This window comes from Brachyhypopomus gauderio, unplaced genomic scaffold (assembly GCF_052324685.1).
Source record: "Brachyhypopomus gauderio isolate BG-103 unplaced genomic scaffold, BGAUD_0.2 sc76, whole genome shotgun sequence".
NCBI lineage: Eukaryota > Metazoa > Chordata > Actinopteri > Gymnotiformes > Hypopomidae > Brachyhypopomus > Brachyhypopomus gauderio.
In genome coordinates this window covers 1,535,499-1,545,498 of record NW_027506897.1, presented here as the reverse complement: position 1 = coordinate 1,545,498, position 10,000 = coordinate 1,535,499, and the positions used below count along the sequence as shown (strand labels likewise).

At 45.8% G+C, this 10,000-nt stretch overlaps 1 pseudogene across 1 annotated transcript in view; it reads right to left on the bottom strand.

The window, feature by feature from the left end:
- The window catches only part of LOC143491525 (focal adhesion kinase 1-like), a 29,143-nt pseudogene that overhangs the window by 3,525 nt on the left and 15,618 nt on the right, over window positions 1–10,000 (bottom strand). Inside the window, exons 3-5 of the transcript XR_013125227.1 lie at window positions 4,929–5,158; window positions 2,590–2,758; window positions 112–199 (exon numbers count right to left, since the gene is read on the bottom strand). The product of XR_013125227.1 is annotated as a focal adhesion kinase 1-like (transcript). The remainder of the gene's footprint in view (window positions 1–111; window positions 200–2,589; window positions 2,759–4,928; window positions 5,159–10,000) is intronic.

Sequence of the window (10,000 nt, the reverse complement as noted above, 5' to 3'; positions counted from 1 at the left end):
GTGTTTTTTTTTTTTTGTTTTGTTGTTTTTTCTTGGGCAGTGAATTAAAGCAGAGGATGAGGAGACATTCACATGGATCAGAAACAGACTACAAGATCGAAGTCTTGTTACCTGATGGTAAAAGTAGTTGAGAGTGGGCGGGTCATCAGTAAACTGGTGCAGGAATCCCTTTGGTAAGTAGCGTATTCGCAGTTCATACCTGAGCACAGAGGACAATGGAGTTCAACCACAGAGAAGACACAGAGACACGCTGTGTTAGCACAGGAAGAACAAGGGGGTCCTGAACGAACACGAGTCCCTGATCATAGGTACATTCATGTGATATGTATTCATATCCTTTAGACGCAGCTTCAGCTAATGACCAAACGCTTACTAACGCCATGTGACCGACCCCAGTCCAGACACTGACCAAGCTGCCACTGGCTTCTGGCTTCGTCCTTATTTTCAGCAGTTGTGGAATAGTGGTTTCTGGGTGGAGGATTTGGGGATCCCAACCGCTTTAGCAAGTCTGGGAAACACAAACGTAGCAACGCACAAGACACGAGTGATCTGCAGAAAGCCATCTGTACTGTGTTAGTACTGGCTTTACTCATCCTCAATCAGTTATGTCATTCACAGCCCCACAGTGTGTTGACGGTCAGCCCTAGAGCCCGTATTACCTCACACGAGTGCTACAGCGAACTGCCCGAGGTCAGACCTCAACCTGTACTCTCCCAGCTGTCTTACTGTCTGCTTTCAATGACCCACAATTCCAGAGGGTCTGGGCCAGAGACGGCGTACTGGAGACCAGTTATGGGTTAGCACTGGAAACGTGTCTCTAAAGGACACAAGGCTACTGGGCCAGAGGTTTGTTATCTGCTTTTAAATCAAATCAAATATATTTGTATAGCGCTTTTCACAACACATGTTGTCACAAAGCGCTTTAAACAGGGACAGACGAGAAATGAAGGTCTTCACAAAACAGGCTGACGTGTTAGTGTGGGGCTGGTGTTGGGTAGTGTGTGAAGGCATCATCAGCAATATTATCACAATTACAGACGTCTGCCATTTAGCTGTGTGTGTGTGTGTGTGTGTAAAGCTGTAAAGTGTCCTTGGGATCATGAAAGGTGCTATATAATTAACACTTTCTAAACATTATTATTATTTATTATTATTTAGCCCACACTGAGGGTCACGTTCTCTGTAGAAGCTGTAAGTCTTGTCTGCTCCATGTTCAAAGATTCGATCATCTGCAGTGAGGCTCAGGAAAGGGTAAAGAAAATAAAGAAATAAAAATACAGTTTACATCACATTCAATCCATCTTGGATGATCTGAGTATCAAAAAGTTTCACCCCCACACAAGCTAAACTTGCATTTCCATTTTCCCGAGACAGCATGACCCAGATATTAAGGCCTATATTTCATACAGTACGCCTATTCTGGGACCTGTCTTACGAAATGTGATCAAACAGAGGAGCGAGGCACTTGGTGTTGCATTATTTAATGTTTGCTAAGAGGCAGGCAACCGTGAGCCAAAAGGCCATTAGCAGAAGCTACGTCATTACTGGACTAGAAGCAGTGATCAGACGTGGAGTGATTAGAAGAGATGAGAGGCAGGTGTTAGAAACTGTGGTGAGACATATAGGAGATTGAAGAACTGATCATATGTAGAAGGTTGAGAAAAAGCAATCTGGATAGATGGGTAAGAATTGATCGTTGGTTTTCCGTCTCTGGGCCATTAAATCCCTTTAACTGATCCAGCACGGCTGGTCCTCAATTCTCCAGAGTGCACTTGTGTTTCTCTACTGCCACGTTCTTCTCACTGGCTTCTAGTAGCTGCTCACATCAGATGTAAAACCCTGATGTTCACCTACAAAGCCCAGAATGGACCAGCCCCGTCCCTGGGTGATGACGGTGAAAGCCTGGTCCTTACCTCAAACAACCTGAGCTCAGTATGTACCGCTCAGTCTGAAACCCCATGGAAGATAATCTAGACTCTTCTCTGTCCTGGCTATCAGATGGTGGAACAAACATCCAATTATTGTCTGAACAGTCCAAACTGGCCATCTTCAAATGAAGACTCAAGACTCATCTAATAGTGCAGTGTTAAGTTTAATCACTGGTGTTTTGTACTCTTTCATACTGCTTTCTTCAAGTGACTATTTCAATATGTGATTTATGCTTAAAAATACCTGTTTTTTACCCTGTTACTGGGAGGAGACAGCCATGCTTGCTAAATAAATCACTTTGCTGTGCTGCTCTTCAAAGCACTGAGGCCTCTTCAGTGACTGGGAGTCTATTCTCTTCTACCTGGTAAAGCTCAGAAATGCTAAACAGATCCAAAATACAACTGAGAGACTCATTCATTACACAGTCACTATGGTTCTGTAGCTATATTCAAAAGTAAATGTGATCAATTACAATTACACAATTACAATTATATTTGTCAAAATACTCCAGCTTCATGGCCTACGAGGAACAGTGCAGGAACCCAGTGAACATCTCAGAACCCACCAGCCCTACTGAAGCAAACCTGCTGTTGTATCAGGGAGAATCCTGATACAACCCACACAAGGGGGCGGAGTCTGAGAGGGGAGGCGCCTCCTCACCTCCACTCCTCCTGCGGGGGTGCTTGGGCTCATAGTGTTCCCTCACGTGGGACACGCCCATGTCGGGGTGGAGCCAGTGCACCTCCCCCGAGCGCAGGTGACTGAGGCGGAGGCCGAAACAGGCCACGCACCGAGCCTTGTGGATGTCCACGATCTTCTGGATGACGCCCTGAAACAGAGCACACGTTTCCTGGGTTAGTTACTCACATCACAAGTGTCAGTGTGAACCGACACAGCAGAAACACTCCCAGATACGACCGGGTTTACATGATCAATAACAGCTTGGGAAAGACATTACAGGATTCCTGTTTATCTGTATTTAAGTAAAAAGCTTTGCAGGTCTGGTGGGAAACACCACTCATCACCCACTCCATGGAGAAGCGAGAGTGTCCTCAGTGATGTGGCTTGGTGACGGATGAAATAAACGAATAAAGCTCTTTCACAACGACTGTTATCACACATCAGACCAGCAAGAGAGAAAAGATCAAGAGAGAAAGAGGGAGAGGAGGATGATACAGGCAGGGACTGTGAGAAGAGGAAGATGATACAGGACGATGGGACACCACAGAGCCAATTGACCCAAAACGTTTGTTCATCCTGTCAGGTGAAAAACACCATTAATGGATAATCTAGAAAACATATCGCAATCTGATGTAGCAGCAAAGTACTAAATGAAGCATCACTAGTTATCTCACCATCACTAGTTATGTCACCATCACTAGTTATCTCAGCATCACTAGTTATGTCACCATCACTAGTTATGTCACCATCACTAGTTATCTCAAGCATCACTAGTTATCTCAGCATCACTAGTTATGTCACCATCACTAGTTATCTCAGCATCTCTAGTTATGTCACCATCACTAGTTATCTCAGCATCACTAGTTATCTCAGCATCACTAGTTATGTCACCATCACTAGTTATCTCAGCATAACTAGTTATGTCACCATCACTAGTTATCTCAGCATCACTAGTTATCTCAGCATCACTCTAGTTATCTCAGCATCACTAGTTATCTCAGCATCACTAGTTATATCACCATCACTAGTTATGTCACCATCACTAGTTATCTCAGCATCACTAGTTATCTCAGCATCACTAGTTATGTCACCATCACTAGTTATCTCAGCATAACTAGTTATGTCACCATCACTAGTTATGTCACCATCACTAGTTATCTCACCATCACTAGTTATCTCAGCATCACTAGTTATCTCAGCATCACTAGTTATATCACCATCACTAGTTATGTCACCATCACTAGTTATCTCAGCATCACTAGTTATGTCACCATCACTAGTTATGTCACCAATCACTAGTTATCTCAGCATCACTCTAGTTATCTCAGCATCACTAGTTATCTCAGCATTACTAGTTATGTCACCATCACTAGTTATCTCAGCATCTCTAGTTATGTCACCATCACTAGTTATCTCAGCATCACTAGTTATATCACCATCACTAGTTATGTCACCATCATTAGTTATCTCTCCATCACTAGTTATCTCAGCATCACTAGTTATCTCAGCATCACTAGTTATGTCACCATCACTAGTTATCTCAGCATCACTAGTTATGTCACCATCACTAGTTATGTCACCATAACTAGTTATGTCACCATCACTAGTTATGTCACCATCACTAGTTATCTCACCATCACTAGTTATCTCAGCATCACTAGTTATCTCAGCATCACTCTAGTTATCTCAGCATCACTAGTTATCTCAGCATTACTAGTTATGTCACCATCACTAGTTATCTCAGCATCACACAGACAGCACCACAGTCCACAGTGCTCTGCAAACCGTCAGATCAATCCCAGACACACCATATGGGTCTTAGTGCTCTGACAAATAACCCTTATGCAGTCTAATGTAAAACTTACTTTTTGACAAAACCGTGAAGTCTTTAAATGTAAATGTGTGCCATATTTTGTCAATTGTGATTTTTTTTCACCGCAATCGAAATTAGTGACACTAGTGATTACTAGGGGGCTGTGGATCACACGTGCCCAGAGCGGTGGGCAGCCCTAGCCCGGCGCCCGGGGAGCAGTTGGGGTTAGGTGCCTTGCTCAAGGGCACCTCAGTCATAGCCTCAGGTCTGGGAACTGAACCCACAAACCCTGCGGTAACAGGACCAGTTCCCCACCACCAGGCCATGACTGCCCCTTTACTATGCCACTCGATCAGAGCAAGCATTCACATATGCATGTCTCATATCCCACATTTCATATTCTTATTCATATCCAGGTCTGACTGAGTTTCTTACAAAGCTGCTCTGCGTGTTCCTGAATGCCTGAGGGTCACGCGGTCTCACGTGTCCACGTGTCTTGGCTCACCCTGACGTCGGTGGAGTCCCCGTGCCGCACGTTGCTTGCCCAGGTGGACGGCTCGCTGCCGCTCTCAAAATGGTGGAAGACCTTGAGCACGCGGTCCAGTGTGCCGCTACAGCGTGGCTTCAGGCCCTGGACCAGGGCGTGGTTGAGGTGGGGGTCCAGGGCCTGGGTGAGGTGGGGGTCCACGTAAGCCGCCGCCATGCCCTTGGTAGGTGCTAGGTGTCTGTCATATTCTACAGAGGAGAGAAGGAGAAGGCAGTGGTTGGTTTTGAGGGGCGGGGCTTACTGAGTGGATGCAAATACATTCACTTTATGTAAATAATTATGTAAATAATTAGCAGCATGGCTGTGTGTGTGTTTGTGCTTCTGTTAAAACACTAGTAGTGAATTAGCAAACGAGTTCTTCTAGAATTGCGTGATATCTCTATTCATCTTAAAGGCACTTCCAGCCTGTCTTACAACAGCTACACAATTCAGATGGACCACAGAGGGCACTAAAAGAAAACGTATGATTTTGTTTATACACAAGCAGCTCTTCGCAACTGAACTCAAACCTGTATTAGTAATTATTTGACATTATAAATTGATGTTATAGGTCTAAAACCAGTATTATGCAGTCAGATAAGCACTTAGATGTCTTTATTAAGACGTCTTTCTGTACAACCGCTACTTTTCCCTGTAAATACTGTATGCAGCACCAATCTGTGACGTAAGTCTCACGAGATCCCTCACAATAACAACCATCACTACTGTATGCTAACACTGCATTTCACACAAGGCAATAAGATCTAATCTCTGATCTCAAGTTGCCATTTGCCTTTACAATTCAGAGGGTGAGGTGCAGGGTCAAAGTTCAAAGTTCAAATTAAAAACAGTTCAATTAAAAACACAAAAACAACAACAACAACAACAAATACGGCAGCCGTACGCAGATTCGTTGTAACTTTTAGTTGGTCTCTGACACGTCCTGTTCAAAGTCCAGCCCTACCTTCTCTGGAACAAGGCCAGCACACACACGCCAGCGCCGAACAGTGCAGGAGTCCAACAGTGTTCAGGAGACACAGCTGCTCAGACCAGACACTGACCCTCAGAGTACACATCTACCTCAGTGAGAGCACACACCTTCTTACTGAAGAGTCCCTACGCCTTTAACTCACACACACACTCGCACACAAACATCTCCCAGTATTTCCTTTACTGTGACATCACATCCTGCTTATCACAATGCACTTTGGCAGAGTGTGAGTGAGTCACCACGGAGGTGCACTTCCTGGCTGTCTCTCCTGCAGAGACAAGGAGAGGACACCCTGCTCTTCCTGGCTGTCTCTCCTGCAGAGACAGGGAGAGGACACCCTGCTCTTCCTGAATGTCTCTCTTCCAGCCTGACAGCAGACTGGATTCCCACACCAGGCCCCAGCTGCCTCGTGTAGAGTGTTGTGTTGTGACCACGTCCTCCCCACAACTTTAGATGTTAATTATTAAAAACTGAGTTCCAATAATGTTATAAAAAAACCTCTCAGGCAACTCTGTCAATACATCAGTGCAAGTATTCTCATTTGGTCTCCCCAGCTTGGACGCAATCAACAGGCTGAACATTTCAGACCCCCGTGATGAGCTGGACGGAGACCCTCGTCTTCCTCGAGCTGGGTCGGATCTTTTGGGGGCTCGGGCTACAAGCTAGTGGTCAGTGACTGCAGCTGCCTGCCCGTGTGCACCAGAGAAGGTCAATAACGCCACCTGACTGTCAAATCAATCCAAGCTTCCTCCTACTCAGATTATAAGAATAAAATAATACAGTATCACTAGACACATAAGGTAATGTTTTTTCAAAGGTAAATATAATGTTTTTTAAGACTCCCATTCTATCTTATACAGCACAGGAAAGCATAAACACTTTCAGAAACCATGCAAAACAATCAGATATTTGAAACTGTAGTGTGTAACACAGCTGCGTGTCAGGTGTGCTTATAGTCTTTCACTGGCATCAAGGTGACACAGCCTTCAAAGTGTAGCCATGAATCGAAAACCACTGGTGTAGAAATATATATTCCCCAACATTTCCAGAGTGTTAATGACACGGTTGGCTGTGGTGGTGTTGTGTGTTCCACACCACGGGCAGTGGTGGACAAAGTACAGCAATTATGTACTTGAGTAAAAGTACAGTTACCTTGCACTGAATATTACTCAAGTAAAAGTATTCACCTCAATTTTTTACTTGAGTAGAAAGTACAAAAGTATCTGCCTTCAAAAATACTTAAGTATTAAAAGTAAAAGTAAAAACCTTTTTTTTTCTTAGCGTCACATCAAAAACCCCTAGGCCTACTCGATCAAAAGGTGAACAGGAAACAGTGCCTTACATTTGCCTAGCAAACACAAAATACACAAAACTAGCCTATATTATCCTCACAACATTCATTCCAAACTTTATCCATATTAATAATTCTCACTAGAAAGGTAGACAAGTAGACAAACCGTTTAATATGAAAACATAATTCACCACCAAACAGAACAATAATTTCGAACCGGCCACTTCAGTCCAGCTTGGGGGACTTTTTCTGAGGTTCTAAGTTGTCCACCACATGGCAGGACAGGGAAGCTAGAAGCTCTAGCACCTAGAACTAGAACTGTGTGCAGCCCAACCGAATAATTAATAATAATTAATATAATAATCTGTTGCAGCCATGTTAGATCTTCAGCCATTTAGCATACAAATCTTAATCTCTTACTGAGTGCTGATAGGTTATAGTCTGTGACACGGTACACTTTGACCTTTCGGTATTTTATTAAGCATAGATTTTAAAATGAAAAAGGAACGAGATGTTTCTGTAAATGTAACAAAGTGAAAAGTAAAAAGTTTCACTTTGAAATGTAGTGAAGTAAAAGTATAAAGTCTTACCAAATAAAAGTACTTGAGTAAAGTACAGATACATGGAAATGTTACTTAAGTACAGTAACGAATTTACATTTACTTTGTTACTGTCCACCACTGACCACGGGGCTGTGTGTGCTGCTCTCACTGGGAGCTTATCGACGGTTCTGTGTTCAAGCCATCAGCCCCGACCGACTGCAGCAACAACAGCTGTCAATAAGAATAACAGTGACGAGCCTGCAGGGGGCGCTGTTGAGCACAGATCACGAGTCGTCTACTCCGGGCTCCATCACTACCAAACCTCTCCGCTTCTAATCTTCTGTCAGTGCTCAGAGGAAACTAAACTGCTCTCTCTGCATCCCCACATGGTGCTGAAGCTCTTTCAGCTCCTCTGAGGTTTATCAAGGTGTGGAGTGACCTCAGACGTCAGGACTGACCCCATCTGGAACTTCACGCTGTATGAAGGAATTACATTACTAAGAATAGCCCTAGAAAATAGACTTGAACAAAGTTCTTTTTAGCCCCAACATTCCCTTAGAACAGAGAGGTTGAAAGGCACAGAAAAAGTAAATGAAGGGAGAAGAGAGATGTCACGGTCTGGGGATCTGCTGGTCTGGGATCTGCTGGTCTGGGATCTGCTGGTCTGGGGATCTACTGGTCTGGGGATCTGCTGGTCTGGGGATCTACTGGAGTGGGGATCTGCTGGTCTGGGGATCTGCTGGTCTGGGGATTTGCTGGTCTGGGATCTGCTGGAGTGGAGATCTGCTGGTCTGGGGATCTACTGGTCTGGGGATCTGCTGGTCTGGGATCTGCTGGAGTGGAGATCTGCTGGTCTGGGGATCTACTGGAGTGGAGATCTGCTGGTCTGGGGATCTACTGGAGTGGAGATCTGCTGGTCTGGGGATCTGCTGGAGTGGAGATCTGCTGGTCTGGGGATCTACTGGAGTGGAGATCTGCTGGTCTGGGGATCTACTGGAGTGGAGATCTGCTGGTCTGGGGATCTGCTGGAGTGGAGATCTGCTGGTCTGGGGATCTGCTGGAGTGGAGATCTGCTGGTCCAGTGTTGTAACATTAAACACTGATACTGTGACGGATCTCGACATCACTCAAGCTACACTGTGACACACTGCAGCTTTAAAGATGCGGATCAATTATGAGCTGTGATGTTGTCCAAGAGCACCACCCACCCACACCCACACCCACACCTACACACACATCCAGACCCACACCTACACCCATACCTACACCCACACAGACACCCATACCTACACCCACACAGACACCCATACCTACACCCACACCCACACCCATACCTACACCTACACACACATCCAGACCCACACCTACACACACACACACCTACACCTACACCTACACACACATCCAGACCCACACCTACACCCACACCTACACCCATACCTACACCCACACCCACACCTACACCTACACACACATCCAGACCCACACCTACACCCATACCTACACCCATACAGACACCCATACCTACACCCAGACCCACACCCACTCCTACACACACATCCAGACCCACACCTACACCCATACCTACACCCACACAGACACCCATACCTACACCCAGACCCACACCCACTCCCATACCCACACCTACACACACATCCAGACCCACACCTACACCCATACCTACACCCACACAGACACCCATACCTACACCCACACAGACACCCATACCTACACCCAGACCCACACCCACTCCTACACACACATCCAGACCCACACCTACACCCATACCTACACCCACACAGACACCCATACCTACACCCAGACCCACACCCACTCCCATACCCACACCCCCACACCCACACCCACACCTACACCTACACACACATCCAGACCCACACCTACACCCATACCTACACCCACACAGACACCCATACCTACACCCACACCCACACCTATACCTACACACACATCCAGACCCACACCTACACCCATACCTACACCCACACAGACACCCATACCTACACCCAGACCCACACCCACACCCACACACACATCCAGACCCACACCTACACCCATACCTACACCCACACAGACACCCATACCTACACACACATCCAGACCCACACCTACACCCATACCTACACCCACACAGACACCCATACCTACACCCAGACCCACACCCACTCCTACACACACATCCAGACCCACACCTACACCCATACCTACA